The sequence below is a fragment of the Suncus etruscus genome, chromosome 3 (genome assembly GCF_024139225.1).
Source record: "Suncus etruscus isolate mSunEtr1 chromosome 3, mSunEtr1.pri.cur, whole genome shotgun sequence".
Classification (NCBI taxonomy): Eukaryota; Metazoa; Chordata; class Mammalia; order Eulipotyphla; family Soricidae; genus Suncus; species Suncus etruscus.
In genome coordinates this window covers 34,043,121-34,069,165 of record NC_064850.1, presented here as the reverse complement: position 1 = coordinate 34,069,165, position 26,045 = coordinate 34,043,121, and the positions used below count along the sequence as shown (strand labels likewise).

Genomic DNA, 26,045 nt, shown 5'->3' with positions numbered 1-26,045 from the left:
AGAAGACACTGGTGGAGGGTGTGATATTGGAACGTTACATGCATAAAACCCTATCATCAACAGTGTTGTAAACCACAGAGCCTGAACAATATATAAATAAAACACTTCTTGGGGCCAGAGTGATAGCACAGTGGTAGGGTACTTGCCTTGCACGTGGCAGACCCAGGACGGACCTGGGTTTGATCCCCAGCCTCCCATGTGGTCCCATGAGTCAAGAACGGTTTCTAAGTGTAAAGCTAGGAGTAACCCCTGAGCGTCACTGGGTGTGGCCCGAACACCCCCCCCCAAAAAAAAAAACCTGTTCTCTGGCATGATTACTATCAGCATAGGTAGCTGTTTAAATGTAATCTTTAATCAATATTCAAGTTCAATTAATTCTTACTTTTCAATGACTAGCCATAGCCAACAGCCGTGTTCGAAGTTGTCAGTAACTCCATAGGATAAGTGCTGCCATATTAAACTGTGCTTCTATCTTTGCACAAATTCTGACTGGACAGTGGTAGGGTACTGCCAACCTTTACATTGGGGGTTCTGAGACCCTGATCCTGATCCAATGAGGTAAATAAAGCCATTAGCATCAACATAACAACTTATTATGAAAACATCAGCCCATACTTAAAAAAAATACCATTGTGAGAACTTCTTAGATAAAGTTTGAGAGTTAAATAAATATTCTTCAGAAAATACCTTGCAGATCCTCAAGGACCCATGCTGATATTACTTCCTGTATGACAATTGTCCTAACCCTTTTAGAAAGCAATCACACTTTCTTCTGGACCCCAACAGCTAAAATTTCATTGCTCTCCCCATGTTGCAAAGTCATTGCTTCATTTCTCATATCAGTCTTCAAATCTTGATCATGACCTTCCCACAAACTAAGTCCTAGGTCCTTTTTGGAAATCTACTGTCCTTAGTGCCTGGCACTATATGAGCACATAGTGTGTCTAGATGCATTGATGGAAAAGATGAATTTCTATGAAAGATATTGTGCTAAGAATCAGAACATTCAATTACTTACTCTCAATCCCTGCTTCTTGTGCATTAGCAAGTTAACCACTTTTTTAAACTCAATTTCCTCTTTGTTTCAATGAGGAGGTTGACTTAGATAATAAGCTGCTTAATTCCTATTATACATAAATAAACAAAGTCACGCTATGACTTTGTTATATAAATCAAGGCTACCATGCCCAAAGAAGCTATAGAAATACTTAGTCAAAGATTAAATATGGAGCAGTGTATATGTGGGGCCCTAGGTTTGATCCCTGCTCCGTAACAATAGTAATAAATTTATACTTTTATGGCATGGGGTTGTAGAGCCTTTAAAAATGTTAATTTCCAGTATGTCAGTTCAAGTAATTGATAGGATATGTAGCAATTTGATGGACTATGGAAACATGTATAGAGGACTATGGAGAGATAGAACTGTAAATGTAAATCATAATGTAAATCAGATACTCTCTCAACAGGTAAGACAAGTTGTTTCAATCAAAGAGATTGAAAATAACCACATATTTCAGCCTCTATGGAAAGCAGTATAGAAATTTCTCAAAAGCTAGATGTGAAGACTAGAGCAGAAGGTACTCCATTTTGTTGATCCATTTCCTGTTTTAAGGCTGAAGTTCCATTTAAAGCTAAGTTTCCATCTCTCAACTGTGACAGACAGATAGACAGACAGACACACAGACACACACAACACACACAACACACACACACACACACACACACACACACACACACACACACACACACCCAAGGCTGTTAGATACCACAAACACTACCCTGAGACATCTTCTGAGGGTAGATAACCTACCAAGGCCACATGCTAGCTCTGTGGAAAATTCCTTAGATGCTAGCCAATAAGTTTAATGGTCATCATATATGGTAACTTCCCTGTAACAATCCTATATAAGCTAGCCACTATCCCACTTGGGGTTGCCTCCTGTGAGAAGTGGTCAGTTTAGAGCTGTTGGTAGACGGAATAAAGCCTGGCTTTGCTTTACCTCAATTGTATAGTCATGTCCCTTGACTTTCTTTTTTTTTTTTCTTTTTTTTTTTTTATTGTGACTGAAGTGCATTACACAGAATTATTTACAGTACAGAGTGACAATGAATGAAGGGCATTCCCACCACCAATGTTGTCCTCCCTCCCCTCCTGTTCCCAGCATGTCTCCCATATCTCCCTCTTTTATCCCCCAGAATACTAGTGTAATTGGTCTCCACTTTACAGCTTGTTGTAGATTGGGTATCTATTTTGTCATTGACTTTGGGTTTGGTGTTCCAGTCTGGTCATTTTTTATTCGAACTACATGTGCATATGACTGGTCCTGGTATCATCATTTCCCCCCCTCAATTTATGAGGCTGAATGATTCAAGTTATGCTATTCTGTTGAAGATAAAAAGGTTAAGGAAAAGAGAAGAAAAATTTGGTTATCAACTACTAAAAAAAATAAATCACCAAATAATATCCACAAGAGTGAAAGAGAAGGAAAAAAGTGGAAGAAAAAGGAGAAGGAAAATAATATCAAAAACAAAACAAAACAAGAAAAAGGAATGCTGGAGTGGCAGGGTTTGGTGTTCCCCCCACTTTTTTTTTTCTTTTTTTTTGCATAGGCACAGTAAGTATTGGGAAAGGAAGGAAATTCCCTAAGAGATTCGGGGTTTCTCCACTCTTGAAGTATATTGTCATGGGAATAACCACTGGCTGCATTCATACTCATTGCCATATCCCAGGGGTTTCTTTTTGTTTGTTTGTTTTGTTTTTGTGGTGTCAGGAAACTTTTCTCTCAGTTGTGGATGAGAAATCAGGCCACTGTAGCTAGCAATCTTGGTATTTGCGCAGGTCCTAGGACAAGGCCTAGGACAGAGTCCTTACAGTTCTAGAGGTTCTGTTTCATCATTGTTGGTGTGTTCAGTTTTCTATATCATGTGCTCCAATTTTTTGCTTGTTTCCTAAGCCGAAGTCTAGGAAATTATGGTTCCAAAGGTTCTGCTCAGTCTCTGTTGTCAAAATTTGGCCTCTGTACCAAGAAACCTTGATTTTTGTAAGAGTCCTGGGCTACAGCCTAGGGTAGGATTTTCCATAATGGTCTCAAGGTAAGTTCTGCCCAGTCACGGTTGTTAAAGTCAGTTTTCTGTAGTTAGTTCTCTTATTTTTCATAGTTCAAAGGACGATACATCTTCTGATTTCCACTTAGTGTTAGGTGATGTGATAGGACCTCCTGGTCTTAGGTCAAGTTGTCACTTTCCTCGCTGTCCTCGTTGTCATATTAACACTGGCACAAGTATATCTCCTAACGGTGCTTAGTTCCTGGTGGTGTTGCAGGGATCTGTTTCAGTTCTACATCTGGGATCTGGGGTTTGAGAATGAACTAACACTGTCCGATCTCGTTGAGACTGAGTTGTATCCACATGACATATTTCCAGGATGGGAGGCACCCTTGTATAAAAAGTGAGAGTTCTTATCCTTAGAAGATAAGATCTTGTTTCTGTGTCTATGATTTCCCCTTCTTTACTGTGCCTATACAAAAACATATGGTGTCCTTTTGTATTGCTGGTGCTATTCCGGGTAAGGATGACAGGCTACACACACAGTATCTGTGGTGTGGTCTGAGCTTTTATCCCAGGCAAGACATTTTCTTGGTTATTGTACCAAGCAGCACCAAAACTGGTGAGGATAGAGAAAATATGTATATATAAAAAATAGAACAAATAGATAAAACTGATATTAAAAAGTAAATTAAAAAACAAAAGGAAAAAAACAAAAGAAAAAAACAAAAGGTATTTGAAGAAAAGAAGTGATGGGGTAGGCTATCTGTATGTTTAGGAATACATATCTTAAGGTGCATTATTATAAAGGTATTAAGCTTACATAGATAATATAGGCCTCCCAATTAGGTCTTCTGAGCTATTCTTGTGGGGAGTGAAAGCCAAGGCACTTTTTTGTATCACAGACCTTGGTCTAGAGTTTGAGATATGATTTGCGGCATTTCAGGGTCCTGTAGTGTCCTTGAGCTGGGGGTTTTGCTGAAGCTTCTTCCAGTATCATGCAACAGTCTACGATTTGATGGGGGTGAGAGGGGCCACAACGCTTAAGGCAGCAGGCATGTTGGTTGTGCTTTCTTGCCAAGACACGAGATGGGGGGTACAGAGGGTGTCTTTCATTGAGGAGCAGGATGATAGTCTGTTGGGGCAGGAGGTCGGTCTTGGTGCCTAATGAGTTAAGAACTGAGGGTAAAGAGGGTTAAATAAGGGGAAGATAACAAATCCGGGTTGGGAGATGAGGGAGTAGAAGGGCCTCTGGGTGGGGGAGGGGCAATATATCAGAGGGGCTATATACATTGTATAGATGAATTATTTATGGATAAGGCTTGGCAATCAGAGAGGACCACTGTATAGAAAGTAACGTTCACATATACACTGACTTCGAGATCTATTTGAGTGCTATCCTCCATATACAGAGTATTCCATTTGCTTTCCTATAAATAGTCAAGAATTGGACTATTTTTGGATGATGTTAAAAAGGGTATTTGTTGTGCGGGCGCAAATGCACCCGCATGCTTTTGAAAATGGTTATCACGGGCCCGGAGAGATAGCACAGCGGCGTTTGCCTTGCAAGCAGCCGATCCAGGACCAAAAGGTGGTTGGTTCGAATCCCGGTGTCCCATATGGTCCCCCGTGCCTGCCAGGAGCAATTTCTGAGCAGACAGCCAGGAGTAACCCCTGAGCACTGCCGGGTGTGGCCCAAAAACCAAAAAAAAAAAAAAAAAAAGAAAATGGTTATCAGTAAGAAAAGACACCCCTGTAGGAGGTCTGGTATGATTAAGGGATTTTTCCTTTGGCTAGCTGTCCTGGCATGTGGGTCTCTGAGCCCAGCTCTCGCCTCTGCACTTTGTGGATGCATAGGGGTGGAGTTTTCCTCCCCACTCATCCCCCCAGGGCCCAGGTTACCAGGTGTGGCCATGAAGGCCATTCTGGCGTGGGGGATCTTGTCCCCCGAACTATGTGGTCAGTCCGGGGGGTCTTTGGCTAGCTGTTCAGCCCAGTGCCCACCACATGCCAGTACAAGAGGAACCGAACTCCTGGCTTGTGGGATCTCTGAGCCCTGCTCTCGCCTCTGCAGTTTGTGGATGCATAGGGGTGGAGTTTTTCTCATGTCCTTTGACTTTAGACACTAACACTAAGAATAAAGCTTCTATATGACCCAGAAATTTTACTTCTTGTTTTTAACTGCAAGAAATAATTAACTCAAAAAAATATGTAGGGGCCGAGCAATAGCACAGCAGGTAGGGCATTTGCCTTGCATGTGATTGACCTGGATTTGATCCCTGGCATCCCATATGGTCAAGCTGATAGGAATGACTCATGAATACCGCCAGTGTGGCTCAAAAGTCAACAACAACAATAAAGATATATGCACACTTATGTTCATTGCAACACAAAGTACAATAGCCAGGACATAGAGATAACCCAATGTACAAGTATAGATGGATAACTAAAGAAGCTGTGACATGTATAACAATAGAATACCATGAAGTTCAGGGCCGGAGAAATAGCATGGAGGTAAAATGTTTGCCTTGCATGTAGAAGTCAGTGGTTCAAATCCCGGCATCCCATATGCTCCCCCGAGCCTGCCAAAAGTGATTTCTGAGAGTAGAGCTAGGAGTAACCCCTGAGCGCTGCTGGATGTGATCCAAAAACAAAAACAAAAAAATAGAATACAATGAAGTTGGAAGAAAAGGGAATCGTGCAGTTTGAGCCTTGGATGGAACTGGAGGGCCACATTGTAAGTGAAAAAAGTCAGAGAGAGGAGAACAAATACCAAATGGTCTCACTCATCTCTGGCACTAAGTGAAATAAAATAAGGAAATAGATTATATAAAATCCTTGGTCGTGGGTGACAAAACATATTACTAAGCAGTAAGGAGAGTAAAGGAGAAAGAGATGGACTAGAGGATAGGAGAGTATTGAACACTTTGGTGCAGCAACTTCTTACATCAATATCAAAAACATTAACACATGCTCTTTACAGCAACATATATACTAAAATTGGAATGATACTGAGAAGATTAACATGACCCCTGCTCAAGGAATACACGCAAATTCGTGAGGCATTTCAAATAAAAAAAACATTAACACTATTCTCATCATCATGTTGCCGAAACTATAATAAAAATTGAAAGTTAAAAAATTCAATCACCTGGGACTGGAGAGGTAGCATGGAGGTAAGGCATTTGCCTTGCATGCAGAAGGATGGTGGTTTGAATCCTGGCATCCCATATGGTCCCCCGAGCCTGCCAGGAGTGATTTCTGAGCGTAGAGCCAGGAGTAACTCCTGAGCACTGCCGGGTGTGACCCAAAAACAAACAAACAAAAAAATTCCAATCACCTGAATATTTGGGGAAGAGGCTGCTGAGTTCATCTAAAGGGGGTTCTCTAGTTTCTTATTTTCTGGGTGCCTGACTTGGTCATGCACTGAATTTTCCACACTCTCCACTCCCACTTCTTCATCTCCTCTTGTATCCTCTCCTCTGCTCTAAAGAAGGCATTTGAGCAACATTGCTTGAAATGCCTGCCGAGGAGGAAGGGGCTAAGGTGCACAATTTAACTGGGGGCCTCTGAGAATAAAATCATATTTGTGCTGATCTGAAAGAGAAGCTGCTTTGAAAATTGAAGTCTAAGACAGTGATCTTATTTTACTTTCCAATGGCTTTTCTCAGTTTTACCACATTTTTTTATGATAGCCTGAGTTTCACTGTTTAACATGTCTACTTGAAGCAATAACTTAATATCCCAGCCACTCGTGCCCATGAATTCTTAAAGCAGCAACAGATTATTAATCTTATGTTAATCAGAAAGAAATAATAAAATATTATATGGCATTTGGAGTCCATCTATTATTAATGAAGACCTTCTGTGTTTCTTGAGCCTGCTACTTTATGATGTGGTTGCCTGATAGATTAGAAAATGGTTTTTGTCCTCTCAGCAAAAAGGACCCCAAATTAGATGACGTGACCAGGAAAAATTTGCAACAGGTAACAAAATGACCGTGAGGCATTATGGGATAGGAAACAATGGATTTAATCAACCCTGAGGTGTCAAAGAAGAGCAATATTCTAGTGACTCAAGGGTAGTCTCTCAGCTACCTTGGAAATGGAAAATAGCAAAAGCAGCGCCATGGTCATGCGTGGGCTTGTGGAGCCCTATGTACTGGTACTCACTGGCACTGAGAATAATCACCTGCTGCAGCTATCATTGCTCTTGCAGGGGTCTCAAACTCGCGACCCGTGGGCCATTTGCGGCCCTCTGTACAACATTTTGTGACCCTGCCCTAGAGGAATTTGTTTTGTTTTGTTTGTTTTAGTTGTTTGGGTCACACACCCCAATGTTCAAGGCTTACTACTGACTTTGCACTCAAGAATCACCCTGACTTTGCCTCCTGCGGCCCGCAGGTAAATTGAGTTTGAGACCCTTGTGTCACATTTCATTCTGGTGCCAACAGTGAAAAAAAAGATCATTGTCATTTTCAAGAGGTGGGATGAGAGCAGAGAAAGAAAGGGTCTTTCTGTTTTGGGAGGGTTATGTTTTGAGAAGTAGCTTGGAGGAACCAGAGTATATGGGAGTAAACTCTGGGTTCCTACATACAGAGCTTGAAGAAATCCCCTTTTGGCCCTAGGAAGAGTTTTAGGAGTAAATAGAAGACCTGAGGTTTGAGCCTGGATGGTGACTTTGAACCTCAACACTGAACATCTACATCCTTCAGCTGAACTGGCACTTTGGGCAGGACTATGCCTACTACATTTCCTTTTCTCTGGCTCCCCAGCCCTATCTGGCAGGAAGCTTGTCTCCTGCTCTCTTTCCAGCAGGAGTGAGACTTTGTAGGAAGACCATGGCCTTTGGGTTCACTTTGGGTTCCCTCCCCATATCCATAAAGGCAAGATAGACCTTAGTTTCAACACCTTTGATCAAAAGGAAGAAGAGTTTGGGCCACACAAGAATTACAAAACTTCAACAATTACGTCACCATGTTGCCTTCTCTTTCCACCCCCCCCCCCATATCACTGGATGCCAGACTCATCAAAAGACTGAGAAGCAAAATGTCTCTTTCCCCCTCTTATTCGATTTGTTTAATGGGAGAAACACTCCATGTTGACAGCCAATGCCCTTCCTGTACAGACTCGAAGTTCACTGTAGCTATGATTTAAATATAAAATCAAGGCCAGTTTTTATTTTTAAGTTGATTTTTTATTTTCAGCGTGTGTTTTTTGCTCCTCTACAGAAACAGGGGAGTGACTCAAAGCATATTCATTTGCAGGATTTTTTCTTTTGGAAATGAACATGCTGGCACAATTTTAATTGGGTTTTTGTTGTTGTTGTTTTAATTCTCACAGTGATGGCTTGGCTATGTCTTTGGGGACTGCAGAAAGAAACTGGCATCTGGTGTTTGAGGATTCTGGGGATTTGCACCATATTTATGTGTAATAACTATACAGTAAATAAACAGAATGAATAATTAAGTGAATAATGAGTTTTTCCAAAAGGAGGAGGACTCTGAAGACTCTGAGGGACCTTCTCTGGGTATCCCTCCCTCGTAGACACAGTTCCATGCTGATCTGTGTATCATTGTCCCCACAGAAAGCAGCAAGGACATTTTCAAGCTTAAACCAAGCATGTAGTTCATCAGCGGACTTGGATACAAACAAAATGTTCTTCCAATTGCAAGGATGTTGGATTTATATGTCTTAGAATTCTCTCTCTCACTCTCTCTCACTCTATTTCTCTCTGTCTCTCCTAAAGAGAAATGTATGTCTATTTAAAATAAAATCCACAAGATGAAATTTCACTGAACAGTGTCTACCTGAGGGACCAAACACTTGAAATTCCAGGAATTCACTATATCTAGCAGAATGTGTGCTAATGCCCACATTAGTCAATGCATGGTGCTTTTGTTTCTGGATGCCCTCTGGGGTCAAATAATAAAAGTTTTCAAGGTGAAACTACAGCATGATGACTGGCATGTCTTCACTTATTTATTCATTAATTCATTCATTCATTTATTCTTTCATTCAACCATTCAAGCAGCAAGTATTTATTAAGTACCTAGGCACTGAATTGAGCTCTGGTGAGATCATATTAAACAAATCCAGACCTGGGGCCGGCGAGGTGGCGCTAGAGGTAAGGTGTCTGCCTTGCAAGTGCTAGCCAAGGAAGGACTGTGGTTCGATCCCCCGGCATCCCATATGGTCCCCCCAAGCCAGGGGCAATTTCTGAGTGCTTAGCCAGGAGTAAACCCTGAGCATCAAATGTGTGTGGCCCAAAAACAAAACAAAAACAAAAAATCCAGACCTAGTTTCTGTCTTTAGGGAACTTGCTGAACATTGAAGATCAGGGTATTAGATTAGATTCTCTCCAAGACCCTTTTTCTCATGTCTCCACTGTATGCCTTTGTATGTCTGTGTCCAAATCTCATCCTCTTAGTAGGGCACCACTGACACTGGATTAGGGGCACATCCTAACCACCTTCTACCTTTTATTTTTAATGATATTCTCTGCAAATACAATCACATACTTCAGAGTGGAGGTTCCCTTAGAGGCCCTGTCTCCAAAGAGAGCTACATACAGAGTACTGAGATGAAGGCTATAAAATGTGTGTGTGGGGAGGAAAATCCAATGTAGTCATATAAGAATAGTCTCTGGAACAGAGAAATCAAAGGGGACAGGTCAGATCCATGGGGTAAATGGGCTTGTAAGGTTTGATTAATTAAAGGTTAACTGAAATCTCAATGAATGAAGAGGAGAGTGGCAAATTCAAAGGAAGGGAGAGCATATTCCTAAGATCCTCCTGAATGAGGGCCATAGTGAGTAAAAAAGACCAAAAAGAGGCTGACCACAGTCAAGGGGTTGGACAGCAAACATGGGCAGTAGGATCATCTGAGCATTGTGGGGAAAGGAGATGGTGGCACTTTATTTAGGTGTAATAATAGCTCAGGCAATAAGCAGAATAATTCATGAAGCAAATACTGCATTTATCAAGAAAGAGGGTCAGCCTGAACACCAAAGCAGAAAATCTTGCTTTTGCCCCCAAAGCAAAGCAGACCATGCCAGGTATTTAAAAGAGGACAGAGGTGGCCTGAATAAATCAGACAGTACTTTGAATTCATACATAATGGCTCTGCTGTGCCTTCTGGCCAAGTCTTAGATGAAATGACAGCGATTTAGATTCAGGAAAGGGGGTAGAATGGGGAAACAATTAGATAGGATCTGTGGTGAGTGTTGGGTTAGAGTAGGGGCACTGGGCAAGTAAACTTGGTATGGGTTAAGGACATTGGATGTAGAGGAGAAGATACCAAGCTTAACTCCAGAATTTTTGACTTTCCAAGAGTAGAAGGGAAAATTACAATCACTAGAATAAAGAATGCTGTGAGAGGTCAAGTTGAATTTTGATCAGACTGTCCTCAGTAGATACTACAGGTCCCTTGGTCACACTTTGTTCCTTATTGCCTGCCTACCTATCTGCTTGACTAACTTTCCTACTTCTAGTCCATCATTCATCCTCCCAGAGTGAATCAGCCTGAGAGTCTTCAGGTAACTTCCTCATAAGGAAGGTCTTCCTGGCTGCTGTCAGTTTAGTTGTATGTCCCTTTCACACACACATAGGACACTTGTACTTTTCTGCAATGCTCTTTTAGCCTTTGACATGACATCATTCTCTGTTGAAGCTGAGTTTTTCCCATTAATGATAGCCAAGACTATCTGTGTCTATAACACAGCACTGATATTGCCTAGCCAGGTTCTTGGGGTTCAAAGTTTGCCTTGGTTGTTTTGGATGTAAATACTGGATTATGATAGTAATCCTTCATAAATTGTGATGAGTCAGTGAGGAAGCTACAGAGTCCTTGTAATAAAACATGGCATAGAATAAACATCCAGTCAAATATTATTATTCATAAAGAATCAGACTTAAGAGATAGTACAGGGATGAGGCACTTACCTTGCAGGCAACTGACCTCAGTTCAATTTCTGGCACCCTCATATGGGCCCTACAGCACTGCCAAGGGTCACTCCTGAGCATAAAGTCAAGAATTATTGCTGAGAACAGTTGGGTGTGACCCAACAATGCTACCCCAAATAGATATAACCACAAATGCTAATATAGGGATCCTAATAAGATGCATTTTTGTATGATCTTTTTCATGCAGGGCCTTCAGAAGAGTCCATCAAGCTTCCTCTTAATACAAACCAAGCTGTTGTTTCTTTTTGAAGTTCATAGGGAAGAAAATTACCATACACCTCTCTTATATTAAAGAGCAATTTCCAACTTAACTATCATTTTTAAAGGTAGAATTAGTAAATTGAAATTTAACCTGATTTAAACAATACATTTTTCTATTGATTGATTCATTCTTGTATTCCCTCTCAGGCCTTTAAGAGAACTCTAGCATGTGGTATGGGAGATTATCAAATCTAGTACTCATGATAGTTAAAATACCCAATATAGTTTACAAAGAGATTTGAAATGAATATTTGTGAGGTATATGTTTGAGCAAAATTAAACATTTCAATGGAAACTGGAGAGATAGTACAGTAAGTTGGATACTTACCTGGTATGTGGTTGATCCAGGTTCACTTTCCAGCACCCCAAAATGGTCCCCCAAGTACTGCCAGGAGAAACCCCTGTACATTGATGAGTATGACCCAAAACCAAAATAAAATAAAAGAAAATTAAGCCTCTCTGGAAGGCAACACTATGTTTACACAGAACAGAGGGTTGTTTTGACCCTCTCATGAGCTCATTTGACCTTGTTCCTCATCCGAGGTGGGTCCCCTGTACAGAAACTTGGTCCCATGAGAGAAATTTTCATTGCTGTCACATTATTTATGAAGGCAACTCCTGACCAGTATCATCTTTGTGCCTAAAGAATTCTATATCTGTCATTTATTACAAATTTCAAGGCCTTTTCATTAGGGGCAGATGCACCATATCACTTTTATAACACATCCCCTTATTTTTGTTCTGACAATCTAAAGATTATTTTTATCTCAGTCATGTGAGATTATTTGTTTCTTTATTACAAGAAGTTTTTTTTCTTCAGACTAGCTAACATGAATTTTATGCTCATTTATTATGTCACATGCTCCAATTCAATTTATTTTAAAGCAGGTTCTTTGGGGGAAACTGGAAAGCTAATTTGAATGGATTCTTTAGAGATTCCATTTTCAATGAAGTGCTATAAAATTGGCAAAGTGAAAAAATGGGATTAAATTTTCTTCTTCAGCTACTCATTGGATTCAGAAATCTTGCTTTTTGACACTGCCAAGGGTTTTGATATAATGTTTTATGCAACTTTCATAACATTTATCTTTAACTCCACCGCCCTTGGTTTGGTTGTTCAACTCAAACAGGTTTCTTGTCATTGCCATGGAAGAAAGCAAAGCTCTGGCTAAGGGAAAAATGTGACATTAGTTTCCCGCCAGGCATGTGGTGCCTGTTTATAAAATAGCACCTGGTATAAAACAGGTGTTCTCATTCTGGAGTGAATATTGAACATTTGTGGACACTCTTACAGAGGGAAAAATGGAATAAAGTCATACACCCCAACTTCTCCCACTCTGCCCAATTTATATATTTTTCCCATTTCATAGTTGATGGATTTATAGCAAGAAGAAAGTGTAAGAATAATAGGCAAAATGCCAGGTGGCTTAATTTCCTGTCCTCCCCAGACCCTGCAAGGCACCCATTGTTGGTCTTCAGCTGACTCCTAGCTAATCAGAAACAGTTATCCCCAGTAGGGACTAGCTAGCTATGGGATTGGTCCATCTGATTCCACGCCATGATTTATATCTGATTCTTAACAATCTAGTGGAAAACACATAGAAAACACATGCCCGTGATTTCACCTTGAGACATTTTTGTTTTCTTTGATGTGCTTTTAAGGGGGAACTGGATTTCACTCTTCCTGCCTGGTCCCCTAAAATTTCACTCCCAGGCCTCTTGCCCCAGCAAGGAGACTATAGATCAGGTGCTCAGAGGTCTTGGCCTCGTTCTCCCCTGTTGCCTCAAAGACATCTGGTTCCTGAAGCTAGTTCTCTACACTCTGTTTGGTTTTTATAGAAACAACCCCATTCTCTGTTTAATTTTGTTCTGATCACAAAGAAAGTCATTGGGTGATTGTCACAACTGGAGTGAGGTTGTCTAGAGAGTTGGGGCCTGAATGCTACTAAAACTCTTTCTCTGCCTGCTCCTCCTGTAACAAGTGAGTCAGTATATAAGCTGTAAAGCTTGAAAGATGGAGTAGTTCACAGGGCCCTAAAGCAATGGGTGCATAGGGTCCCTATAACAGTGGATTTTTAGGCCCGTGGCAGTGGCATGTAAGTGCCTGTACCAATGAATTTTGAGGCACTATAGCAATAGATGTGGGAGGAACCAGAGCAATAGCAGAACAAGTAATGAGGGCGTTTGCCTTACACACAGCCAACCCAGGTTCAATCCCCAGCATTCTGAGCCTGCCAGGAGAGATTTCTGGGTACAGAACCAGGAGTAATCCCTGAGAGCCATAGAGTGTGGCAAAAACAAAAACAAAAACAAACTAACAAAAAATAATGTGTGGAGCCCTATGGCAGTGAATGTGTAGGACCCTGGAACTAAGTGTTGGGGCCCTATAACAATGAATGTGTGGGATCCTGTAACAATGAGTGTGTGGGGTTTCATAGCAGTGAATGTATGTGGCTCTACAGCAGTGAACATTGGGGTTCCTATTACAATGCCCGGTGGCAAAGGATACAGGGTGTCCAGCCATCCAAGCGTAAAGGCTGCTCACTGCTGCATTATGGCCTTCAAACCTTATGTTAATTTCTCCGGGGTTCAACTGTGTCATGGAAGGGGATTCTGGGAAATATACGTGCAAGCTAAATTGCGATCACATACTACAAAGCAACACAGCTTACCTTAGAGCTTCGCTCATGTGTACTCTCCACCATGTATGTGGCTTTTCCCTCGCTTCACTGCCAGCCAGCCTTGCCTGCATGTGAATTGGACTTGGCACTTCAGTTGCTTTAATTCGCAGATGCCTGGTGTGACTGAGATTAACAGTCAGGCATCAGCCTGGGCTCTTCCAAAAATAGGCCTGGCATGACACATACCTACCTAGACAGACTCCGTGGTCTAGCGCCCCCTGCAGGCAGAGGCACCCACAGACTGTATAGGAAATGACGCAACTTTTCTCCCTTCCCTCCATCTTCAATCTAAATAAGGAGGGAAATCAGTTTCAACAGCACGTGACTGATCTAAGAACAACAGTAAAGAACTGGAGGTTCCATGTTCAGAAATTCCTTTTTCTTAAGAGTATTGCTCATTTTCTGAGTGAGTGTATCAATCACTTAGGTTTTATATGACAATGGCCATGAGTCAAGTGCACTTATGCAGAAAGAGATTGACTCAACAAAAGGGTTGTCTGGGTAAAAATCGCAGGCGTAGCTATATCTAAGATTTTTAAACAAAGGCTTTGGGATTGTTTTTTTATCAACACTGGATTTCCCTGAGAGTCCTGGGAAAGTGAGATAGACTTTAATAATTGACTTACAATACTGACCAATAATTGACTTAAAATACAGTCCATCTTGTGCACGATGAAGCACAAAGGTAGATAGATACTCCTGCCGGAGCCCTAGGAATGCCCCTGAATCAACTGTGGTGAAACCCAGAAAAAGGAGATTGGAACTAACCTGAACATCAGAAACTGTCTATTGTTCTGTGGGACTGTTAACATTAGCAGGGATAAGAGGGCTTCTAAGAGGAGAGAGAGGATCCCCAGAAGTCCAGGAAGGCAAATCATTCTCAACAGGGGTTGTAAATTCCCAGTGAGGAATAGCTAGAAATGGAAATGGGCACGAAGAGACATAGGGTTTGAAAAAGAGAGATACTATGCCTCTGTCCACTTGCATTCCCATCTTGTTCAAAGATTCAGACAAGTACAGTTACTCCTGGGGATGAAAATGAATGTGCTGTGGTTTCTCCTTAGTTGTAGGTTCTTGATGAGAGGATTTCCTTTCTAGGACAAGTTCTACAAGAGACCAACCCTAATAGGAGGTCATGAGTCTCAAACATGAAGCAAGAGGCAAAGACAGGCTTCCTGGAACCTGAGGAAGGTTGGTGAGTATGACTGACAGCTCTCTTCATCAGCCCAGAAAAGCTTGTTACATAAATAAATGATTCAAATCTGAAGTGACTTCCCTCAGGAAACAAGCATTTCTCCTTTTCTTTTTCCATGTTCTTAGAATGATTTCTTTAGGGTTTAGAATGGAATCGCCTTATAATTTTAACTAAGCAATTTTAATCCCTGAACTTCCTAACAAGTGTGAGAATTTTAGGGATAGGTTTTTGCAAGGTTTCAGATTGTCTAATGGTTTTCCAAGCAGCCAGACTACCAGGGCCCTGGATTCTGTTTTTCACTGCTGGACTGGACTCTATCCTTTGGGATGTTAGTGTCCATCTGGCCAATGAGGGTACAAATAGCTAAATCAAGCCAGCTGCCTTAGAGGATGGTAATGACAATGATGCAGATGAGGATGATGGATATGATGTCAACCACTATGTCTGAACAGGCAAGGCAGGTGTGGGGTAAGGCAGACTGCCCTGGCTCCAAAGATTCTCTGGAGTTGTCAGCCACAAAACCAGCATACCTGGAGTTTTGGTGATTTGTTATCGATACAGAGATTAGTGAGAAATTATGGCAGCAGTTGTAGGGTGTGTCTATGTGTGCAGTTTGCAAAGCTAAAGCAAAGCAGGAAACTTGCCCTTTCCCCTTCCTAAGGGTCCCAATCTGATCAGCAGTTAGATATATATAACTGCTATATTTCCATGAGTTTTTGTGGCTTAGTTTGCCTCTCTTTTGAGATTTAGATGAGTCTATGGTACTGGGTAATGGGCAGATATGGCAATTAGCTCTGGATGATGGGTATGGCTGCCAGGACATCTGTAAGTACAGAGGCACATGGGTAGGTGATCCACCTTGCTTCCAAAAAGTCCCTGGAGTTGTCAGCCACAAAATTTAGAGTTTAGATGTCTCTGCAGAGATTAAAGAAGGAGGGAAAAAAACAGAACTGGGCCATTAGTAAAGCAGAAGTTGTGGGATGTGTCTGTAATACTTCCTTTTTAAAATTTAATTTTATATGATTTTTGGTTTGGGGGCCACACTCAGCTATGCTCAGGGGCTACTCCTGGCTCTACACTCAGGAACTATTTTTGGTGATGCTCATGAGACCAAATGGGATGTCAAGGAACCAGGTTGACTGCATGCAAGGGAAATATAATACTTGCAATACTGTTATGGATCCTGGAGAAGACTTCTTACCTGTTCCTTCATCTTTACTGATAAGAACACCATTTTAATGGGCCCATTTACTTTACTTACTCCTCTGCCCCTGTGCAGGTAAGAAGGATTAAAGCATCATATGATTTCTCCCAGAACCACCCATTTCAATCTTTTATGGATCAAAATATGGAATAAGTGGAACAGTGGCTCCCAGCTGTGTCCTTCTCATGGAGCCTTAAAAATATTTCCTGAGGGCTGACTGTGGGGACTGCAAGGTGGAGTGCTGATTGCTCCACCTGCAGAGTCTCCGCCCTGCTGTGCTTCTTCTGAGGAAACTGAGGACCTGAAGGGAGCCCTGTCCTGTGCTTCTCTGTCTTTTCTGAATTCTTGAAGCTCTCCTCAGAGCCCTGGGAAGCAAAACCCCAAAAAACTGCATTCTGAAGCTACCCAGTGAGTGAGTGAGTGAGTGAGTGAGTGAGTGAGTAAGAAATGGCTGACTGTGGGGACTGCCAGGTGGAGTGCTGATTGCTCCACCTGCAGAGTCTCTGCCCTGCTGTGCTTCTTCTGAGGAAACTGAAGACCTGAAGGGAGCCCTGTCCTGTGCTTCTCTGTCTTTTCTGACTCCTTGAAGTTCTCCTCAGAGCCCTGGGAAGCAAACCCCCCCCCCAAAAAAAAAAAAACTGCATTCTGAAGCTACCCAGCGAGTGAGTGAATGGCTCGCCTTCCCTGGAGCCTTCCCTGGAGGTGAGCTTACACACCCAGAAAGGGGAAGCCGCTGAACTCTGCTGGAACTCAGATGCCAGCATCACTATCTGCCTGTCTTCTGTGCTATGCTCCATTTTCAGCCTGATTTCATCCTGTGTGTGGCTCATCTGCAGACGGCTCGCCTTCCCTGGAGCCTTCTCTGGAGGTGAGTTTACAAGCCCAGAAAGGGGAAGCCGCTGAACTCTGCTGGAACTCAGATGCCAGCACCTCTATCTGCCTGTCTTCTGTGCTGTGCTCCATTTTTGGCCTGATTTCATCCTGTGTGTGGCTCATCTGCAGACAGTTCGCCTTCCCCGGAGCCTTCCCTGGAGGTGAGTTTACAAGCCCAGAAAGGGTGGAGCCAGAGGAGCACGGCTGCTCAGCTTCGCTTCCCAGCCGTGCACATCATTGAATACAACCACAACATGTAGAAAAACCCACAATACAAGTGTGACAATGGGGAAACAATGCAGGCCAGTGCCAGACATAGAGAATGACAATGGCAACTATGATGACTTAAACATGACCAACCAACTAGTCAGTCTCTCAGATAAGGAGTTTAGAGTCGCAATATGGAAGATGTTCAAAGACCTCAAAGAAAGTATAGAAGAGAACACTAATAAGAATCAAGAGAATATGAAGATAGAAATCAGAAAACTCCAAACTGAAATTTCAGGTCAAATAACAGGTCTGAAAAACTCAGTAGATGAACTGAAGAAAAACATGGTTGAGCTTTCCCATGGGTTAACAGCAGCTGAAGATAGAATTAGTACACTGGAAGATGAGATGAATAACAATTCCATACAGAAGAAATTGGAAAAAAGCCTTAAGGCAAATGATCAAACAATGGAAAAATTACTCAAAGAATGGGAACAGATAAAACAGAAGTCTATAATAAGCTCAACAGAAACAACTTAAGAATCATTGGAGTCCCAGAGACCCAGGAAGAAAATTTCCAGGAAGAATCAACGGTCAAGAACATCATTAAAGAGAAACTACCAGAGCTAATGAATACATGTGATCAAATCCTGCATGCCCGAAGAGTACCAACTAAAAGAGACCCCAGAAAAAACACCCCAAGACACATCCTAGTCACAATGACAAATCCCACAGATATAGACAGAATTCTGAAAGCAGCAAGATCAAAAAGAGAAATTACATTCAAGGGAACATCCTTGAGATTTACTGCAGACCTGTCACCGGAGACATTAAGGCCAGAAGGCAGTGGTGGGACATAGTGACAAAACTCAATGAAATAAATGCTTCACCTAGAATACTGCACCCAGCAAAACTCACTTTCAGGTTTGAAGGAACAATACATGGTTTCACAGACAAACAACAGCTCAGAAACTTTACAGACTCAAAACTATTCTTTGTTTTTGTTTTTGGGCCATACCCAGCGGTGCTCAGGAGTTACACCTGGCTGTCTGCTCAGAAATAGCTCCTGGAAGGCACAGAAGATCATATGGGATACCGGGATTTGAACCAACCACCTTTAATCCTGGATCGGCTGCTTGCAAGGCAAGCAGTGCTATCTCTCCGGGCCCTCAAAACCATTCTTAAAAGAAAAACTGAATGGCCTACTTTAAGACAAGACTGACCAACAGACACACCAAACTTCGATATAAAGATGGCACTAACTCCCAGGACAATTCTTTCTCTCAATGTCAATGGACTAAATGCACCAGTTAAGAGATACACAGTGGTTAATGGATCAAAAAACTCAATCCAACCTTCTGCTGCCTACAACAAACGCACCTGAATAGTCAGAAAAAACATAGACTCAAAATAAAAGGCTGGAGGAAAATCATCCAAGCAAACAACACCCATAAAAAAGCTGGAGTGGCGTACCTAATATCAGATGATGTGAACTTTATATTTAGGAAAGTTGTAAGGGACAAAGATGGACATTTTGTATTAATCAAGGGATACGTACAGCAGGAAGAAATCACTTTCCTAAGCATATATGCACCGAATGAGGGACCAGCAAAATATTTAATAAAATTGTTGACATATCTGAAGAATAATATCAATAGCAACACAATAATTGTGGGAGACCCCAACACAGCATTGTCAACACTTGACAGGTCAACCAGACTGAAACCCAACCAGAATATACTAGACCTGAAAAGAGAAATGAAAGAAAGAGGCCTAGTAGATATATACAGGACTCTCCACCCCCAGAAGTCTGGATACACATTCTTCTCTAATGTACATGGCACATTTTCCAGGATAGACTACATGCTAGCACATAAAACATACCTCCATAATATCAAGAGGATAGAAATTTTGCAGGCTACATTCGCTGCCACAAGGCCCTGAAATTATATGTGAACTATAAAGGGACACAAAAGAAAAACTTTAATACCTGGAAGTTAAACAGCCTAATACTGAAAACCAGTGGGTCTGAGATGAAATCAAAGAGGAAATCAGAACCTTTCTAGAAACAAATGACAATGGAGACACAAACTATCAGAACCTATGGGACACAGCAAAAGCAGTACTGAGAGGAAAATATATAGCTTTGCAAGCACACATCAGGAAAGAAGAAAGGGCATACCTGAATACCTTAATGACGCAGCTCATAGAATTAGAAAGTACTCAAAAAAAGGACCCAAAAATAGGGAGACAGAAGGAAATAACAAAGCTGAGAGCAGAAATCAATGAAGTGGAAACCCGAAAAACAATCCAAAAGATCAACAAAAGCAGAAGTTGGTTCTTTGAAAAAATAAACAAGATTGATAGACCACTGGCAAACCTAACAAAGAAAGAGAGAGAGAGAGAGAAACTTGATAACTCATATTAGGAATGAAAAAGGAGAGATCACTACTGATATGATAGAGATCCAAAGGGTAATCAGAAACTACTTTGAGAAACTCTATGCCACTAAAAATAAAAACCTGGAAGAAATGGATAAATTTTTGGACTCTTATAATGTTCCACGGTTGAATGAAGAGAATGTAGCATATCTAAACACACCCAACACTATTGAGGAAATTAAGATAGTAATCAAATGTCTGCCCAAAAACAAAAGTCCAGGCCCAGATAGATTTACTAATGAATTCTTTCAAACCTTTCAAGAGGAACTTCTACCAATCCTGGCAAGACTCTTTCATGAAATCTAAAAAACAGGAACACTTCCAAATAGCTTTTATGAAGCCAACATCACCTTGATATTTAAAGCAGACAGAGATGATACCAAAAAAGAAAATTACAGACCAATATCACTGATAAATACAGATGCAAAGATCCTCAATAAAATCCTGGCAAATAGGATTCAATGCCTCATTAAGAAGATCATCCACTATGATCAAGTAGGTTTCATCCCAAGAATGCAAAGCTGGTTTAACATCCATAAATCTATCAATATAATACACAACATCAACAACAAGAAAAATAGAAATCACATGATCATATCAATAGATGCAGAGAAAGCATTTGATAAGGTCCAACACCCATTCTTGATCAAAACTCTCAGCAAGATGGGAATGGAAAGAACCTTTCTCAATATAATTAAGGCCATCTACCACAAGCCAGAGGCAAATATTGTCCTCAATGGAGAAAAACTGAAAGCCTTTTCTCTAAATTCTGACACAAGACAAGGCTGTCTTCTCTCACCACTCCTATTCAACATAGCACTGGAAGTACTTGCTATAGTGATTAGGCAAGAAAAAGATATCAAGGCAAGAAAAAGATAGGAAAGGAAGAAGTCAAGCTCAAGCTCTCGCTGTTTGCAGATGACATGATACTCTACCTAGAAAACCCTAAAGTCTCTATGAAAAAGCTTCTAGAAACAATAGACTCATATAGCAAGGTGGCAGGCTACAAAATTAACACACAAAAATCAATGGCCTTTCTATACACCAATAGTAATAAGGAAGAAGTGGACATTCAGAAAATAACCCCATTCACAATAGTGCCACACAAACTCAAATATCTTGGAATCAACTTGACTAAAAATGTGAAGGACCTATACAAAGAAAACTATAAAACTGCTCCAAGAAATAAGAGAGGACACGCGGAAATAGAAGCACATATCCTGCTCATGGATTGGCAGGATTAACATCATTAAAATGGCAACACTCCCCAAAGCATTGTACAGATTTAATGCGATCCCTCTAAAGATACCCATGACATTCTTCAAAGAAGTGGATCAGGCACTTTTGGAATTCATTTGGAACAATAAACACCCTAGAATAATTAAAGCAATCATTGGAAAAAGGAATATGGGAGGAATTACTTTCCCCAATTTTAAACTGTATTACAAAGCAATAGTTATCAAAACAGCATGGTATTGGAATAAAGACAGGCCCTCAGATCAGTGGAATAGGCTTGAATACTCAGAGAATGTTCCCCAGACATACAATCACCTAATTTTTGATAAAGGAGCAAGGAATCCTAAATGGAGCAAAGAAAGCCTCTTCACCAAGTGGTGTTGGCACATCTGGCTAGCCACTTGCAAAAACTTGAACTTAGACCCCCAGCTAACATCATGTATGACTGTTAAATCCAAATGGATGAAAGACCTGACACCATAAGATATATAAGATATATAGAACAGGGGCCGGGCGGTGGCGCTAAAGGTAAGGTGCCTGCGCTACCTTGGAAGGACCGCGGTTCGATCCCCCCGGTGTCCCATATGGTCCCCCAAGCCAGGAGCAACTTCTGAGCACATAGCCAGGAGTAACCCCTGAGTGTTACCGGGTGTGGCCCAAAAATTAAAAAAAAAAAAGATATATAGAACAACACATAGATAAAACACTCCAGGACGTTGGATTAAAGGCATCTTCAAAGAGGAAACTGCACTCTCCAAGCAAGTGAAAGCAGAGATTAACAAATGGGAATATATTAAACTGAGAAGCTTCTGCACCTCAAAAGAAATAGCGCCCAGGATACAAAGCCCCCCACTGAGTGGGAGAAACTATTCACCCAATACCCGTCAGACAAAGAGCTAATCTCCAAAATATACAAGGCACTGACAGAAATTTACAAGAAAAAAACTTCTAATCCCATCAAAAAATGGGGAGAAGAAATGGACAGACACTTTGACAAAGAAGAAATGCAAATGGCCAAAAGACACATGAAAAAATGCTCCACATCACTAATCATCAGGGAGATGCAAATCAAAACAACTCACACCTCAGAGATTGACACACATCACAAAGAATGAGAACAAGCAGTATTGGTGGGGATGTGGGGAGAAAGGAACTCTTATCCACTGCTGGTGGGAATGCCGTCTAGTTTAACCTTTATGGAAAGCAATATGGAGATTCCTCCAAAAACTGGAAATTGAGCTCCCATACAACCCAGCTATACCATTCCTAGGAATATACCCTAGGAACATAAAAATACAATACAAAAATTCCTTTCTTACGCCTATATTCATCGCAGCACTATTTACCATAGCAAGACTCTGGAAACAGCCAAGATACCTTTCAACAGATGAATGGCTAAAGAAACTGTGGTACATATACACAATGGAATATTATGCAGCTGTCAGGAGAGATGAAGTCATGAAATTTTCCTATACATGCATGTACATGGAATCTATTATGCTGCGTGAAATAAGTCAGAGAGAGAAAGAGAGAGAGAGAGAGAGAGATGCAGAATGGTCTCACTCATCTATGGGTTTTAAGAAAAATGAAAGACATTCTTACAATAATAACTCTCAGACACAAAAGAGAAAAGAGCTGGAAGTTCCAGCTCACCTCATGAAGCTCACCACAAACAGGGATGAGTTTAGTTAGAGAAATAACTACGTTTGTGCTCGCTTCGGCAGCACATATACTAAAATTGGAACGATACAGAGAAGATTAGCATGGCCCCTGCGCAAGGATGACACGCAAATTCGTGAAGCGTTCCATATTTAAAAAAAAAAAAAAAGAAATAACTACGTTTTGAACTATCCTAATAATGAGAATGTACGAGGGAAATAGAAAGCCTGTCTAGAGTACAGGTGGGGGTTGGGTGGGGAGGAGGGAGATTTGGGACATTGGTGATGGGAATGTTGCACTGGTGATGGGTGGTGTTCCTTTTATGACTGAAACCCAAACACAATCATGTATGTAATAAAGTTGTTTAAATAAAAAAAATATTTCCTGAAAAGAGCAGAAAATGGATCAAGTATTACAGACTTGCAGTTGAAAACATATTTATGCCACAGCATAATGACTGTGTGGTGACAAGGCAGCAATATTGTGCTGCAAGCTGGAGATATTTCCCAATGGTCAGATGGGCATGCTTAGCATGAACAAGAACCTGAGTTATATCCCTTGTGACACATGGAACACTGTTCACCACTGGGTATAGCCCTGCAGGATCCCAAGCACTGTAATATATGGCCTGGTAGCCTGTAGCACTGAACTGAGCAGTCAACTTGACCAAGGCTCCCTGGGCACTACTTGAGGGTGTTTCTCAAATAATAAAGAAGTATATACTGCAGATTTGAAAATTGTGAGAGAAAAAAGGCAAATGGGCACAGGGTGATCATTTCACAATATATACAAATGTTGAATTATGTATTAGACACCTAAAGTTAACATAATGTTGTACATCCCTAATACTTTTATTGGAAAATCATAGAATATCCTAGCCCAGGCCCCATACTATGGGGCATACATGAAACTATGGCTCATTATTTAACATTAAAATAATAATTGCTATTATTAATAATAATAAATCTAGACCAGGGAAATAGTACAGGGATTACTGTGTATGCAACTAACCCTGGTTCAATTCCTGCTTTCACATAATCCTCCAAGCAATTCTGGGGTAACCTAATGGTCCCCATCACTTCAGGGCTATAGAAGAATATCCTCAAACCTGCTCATTGAACTGCTGGTCCGATTGACTGAAAATCACTGTGAGTGTCACCTGCCAGGCCCTCTGATCACTCCTTGTACCAAAAGATAAACTCCATTTTTAAAGGAGAGTCCTAGATCTATCTGCTGACTCCCTGACATCCCTCCTGCACAGTTGGTTCTAGCATGGCACCTCACAGGTACTTCAAAATAAACCTGTTTCCAGAGCTGGAGCAGTTGTGCATCAGTAGGGCATTTGCCTTGCCTTGCACACAGCTGACCTAGCATGGACCACAGTTCAATCCCCCGGGTATCCTATGTAGTCCTATATGGTCCTGCAAGCCAGGAGTGATTTCTGAGCGCATAGCCAGGAGTAACCCCTGAGTGTCACTGGGTGTGGCTCAAAAAGCAAAATAAATAAATAAAATAAACCTGTTTCCAAAGAGAGCTCATCAATGAATGCCCAAAATCTTCTCCCTTCTTTCAACTGTATGAGGTGGTATCTGTCATCTGAACCTTCACAATGGCACAAACCTCTACTCCAAGAATTCCCACTCCAAACACTGCTTTTCCTCCTTTGAACATCACCCAACTCAAAGTCAATTTTCTGCTGCTTCTCTGTAGTGTAGTTTCAGGCTAGTCCATCTTCATCTGTTCTTTTGACATCTGGAACTTTCTCCCACTCAGCCTCACTGCCATTGAAAATGCCCTTCCAATGCTCATTCTGCTCAAGTAATGGTTCCAAAGCACAGACAGTAGAACATAAATCTCCTTAAACTCTCCATTGCTGCTTCCCAGATCCAAACTTAGAAAGGTCTTGTCAGTGCATAATTGCTGCCTCCTGCAGATGCTTTTCCTGCCAATAGATGCCCTGGCATACGGAACCCCACCTGCCATCACCCCTAATCTGCAGCCTGCTTCCTTGGGCCTCTCCTGCACAACCCTCCCTGGCTGATTTTCAGCTGTTCCCCACTTCCATTTCCAAATTCTGCTAGAACCACAGAAACCATAGTTTCCCTAGGAACATCTATAGGCCAAGGTACTCCCATGATGCTGAGAATTGGTGGAGTCATTTTACTACATAAGGAAAGCAGGAAAGATCATTATAATTTATCTCAGATCCATAGACTAGAAAGGACACTTTTCAAGGGGCTCTGAGGAGCCTGCGTAGGGGCATCCCACAGAGCCCCTCAAAGTTCCCAGTGGGGACTCTCATTTTAAACAAGATTCCTTTCTTTTCATATCTCTTACATTGGTCTCTTGAGAAAGGTCTGAACAAAGTATTTTGTGGCTAAGAAATGTTTGAAACCTATGGCTTCATTTTTTATGGTCTTCATTTTTGACTGAGTAAGGTGAAATCTAATTTTTATTTGAATTACTTCTCCAAAGCTTTCATATTTCTATTTCTTTTTTAAACAGAAAAATTCAGAAATGTTTTTCTCTTGGTCTTTAAATCAATAATTTAGTGACATGATATTGCTTTCTTTTTATTTAAAACATGATTGTAAGAGCCAGAGCAATAGTACAATGGATAGGGTGTTTGCCTTACAATGGAATTGGATTCCCAAATCTCAAATGGTCCTCTATGCACCACCAGGTATGATTCCTGAGTATAGAGTCAAGAGTAACCCCTGAGCACTGCCAGATCTGGCCAAATTAAAAAAATATATGATTGTTCTGAATTGGCATTATATGCATATGGTCAAAAACCAAAGCAGGAAAGAATTCAGTAAATGTGTATCCTCTCCACAAACACTTCAGACACTTACATGCAGGGGGTACTAGTCTGATGGATTAGATGTCTACTTGCTAGGGACAATGAAAGGACAAGGCTTCTAGAGCCACTGATGTTTTAATCATTACAAACTCAGAGAGGCCTTCTAAGACACCTAGTCTTATATTCCATATCTGTCAGGAAGAAGGGTTTAACATCAACTCTCCCAATACCAAAGCCACTTTTCTGGCAGACAACCTCTAACATTTGCTTGGCTTATATCCAAATACGCATGTAGGTCAACTAATTTACTTATCTAGGAGTGCATTTCCCTCCTAATACATTTTGGAAGATATACCAGGAAATGACACTACTTAAAATGATACAGTCTGGGGATGGATAACTGAGGTGTGTTTTTTTTTTTAACTAATGATTTGAATGTTTGATATTTCAGTAGGTGGTGTTGGGACAATTAACTTT

General features: G+C 41.1%; 2 non-coding genes across 2 annotated transcripts; both read left to right on the top strand.

Annotated features, from left to right (window-relative positions):
• The first annotated feature begins 6,015 nt into the window (after positions 1 to 6,015).
• Positions 6,016 to 6,122, top strand: LOC126004827 (U6 spliceosomal RNA). The gene has a single exon (XR_007494073.1). It is a non-coding gene; the product is annotated as a U6 spliceosomal RNA (small nuclear RNA).
• A 16,692-nt stretch (positions 6,123 to 22,814) lies between these two features.
• Positions 22,815 to 22,921, top strand: LOC126005556 (U6 spliceosomal RNA). Its single transcript, XR_007494605.1, has one exon. It is a non-coding gene; the product is annotated as a U6 spliceosomal RNA (small nuclear RNA).
• Positions 22,922 to 26,045: the final 3,124 nt, after the last annotated feature.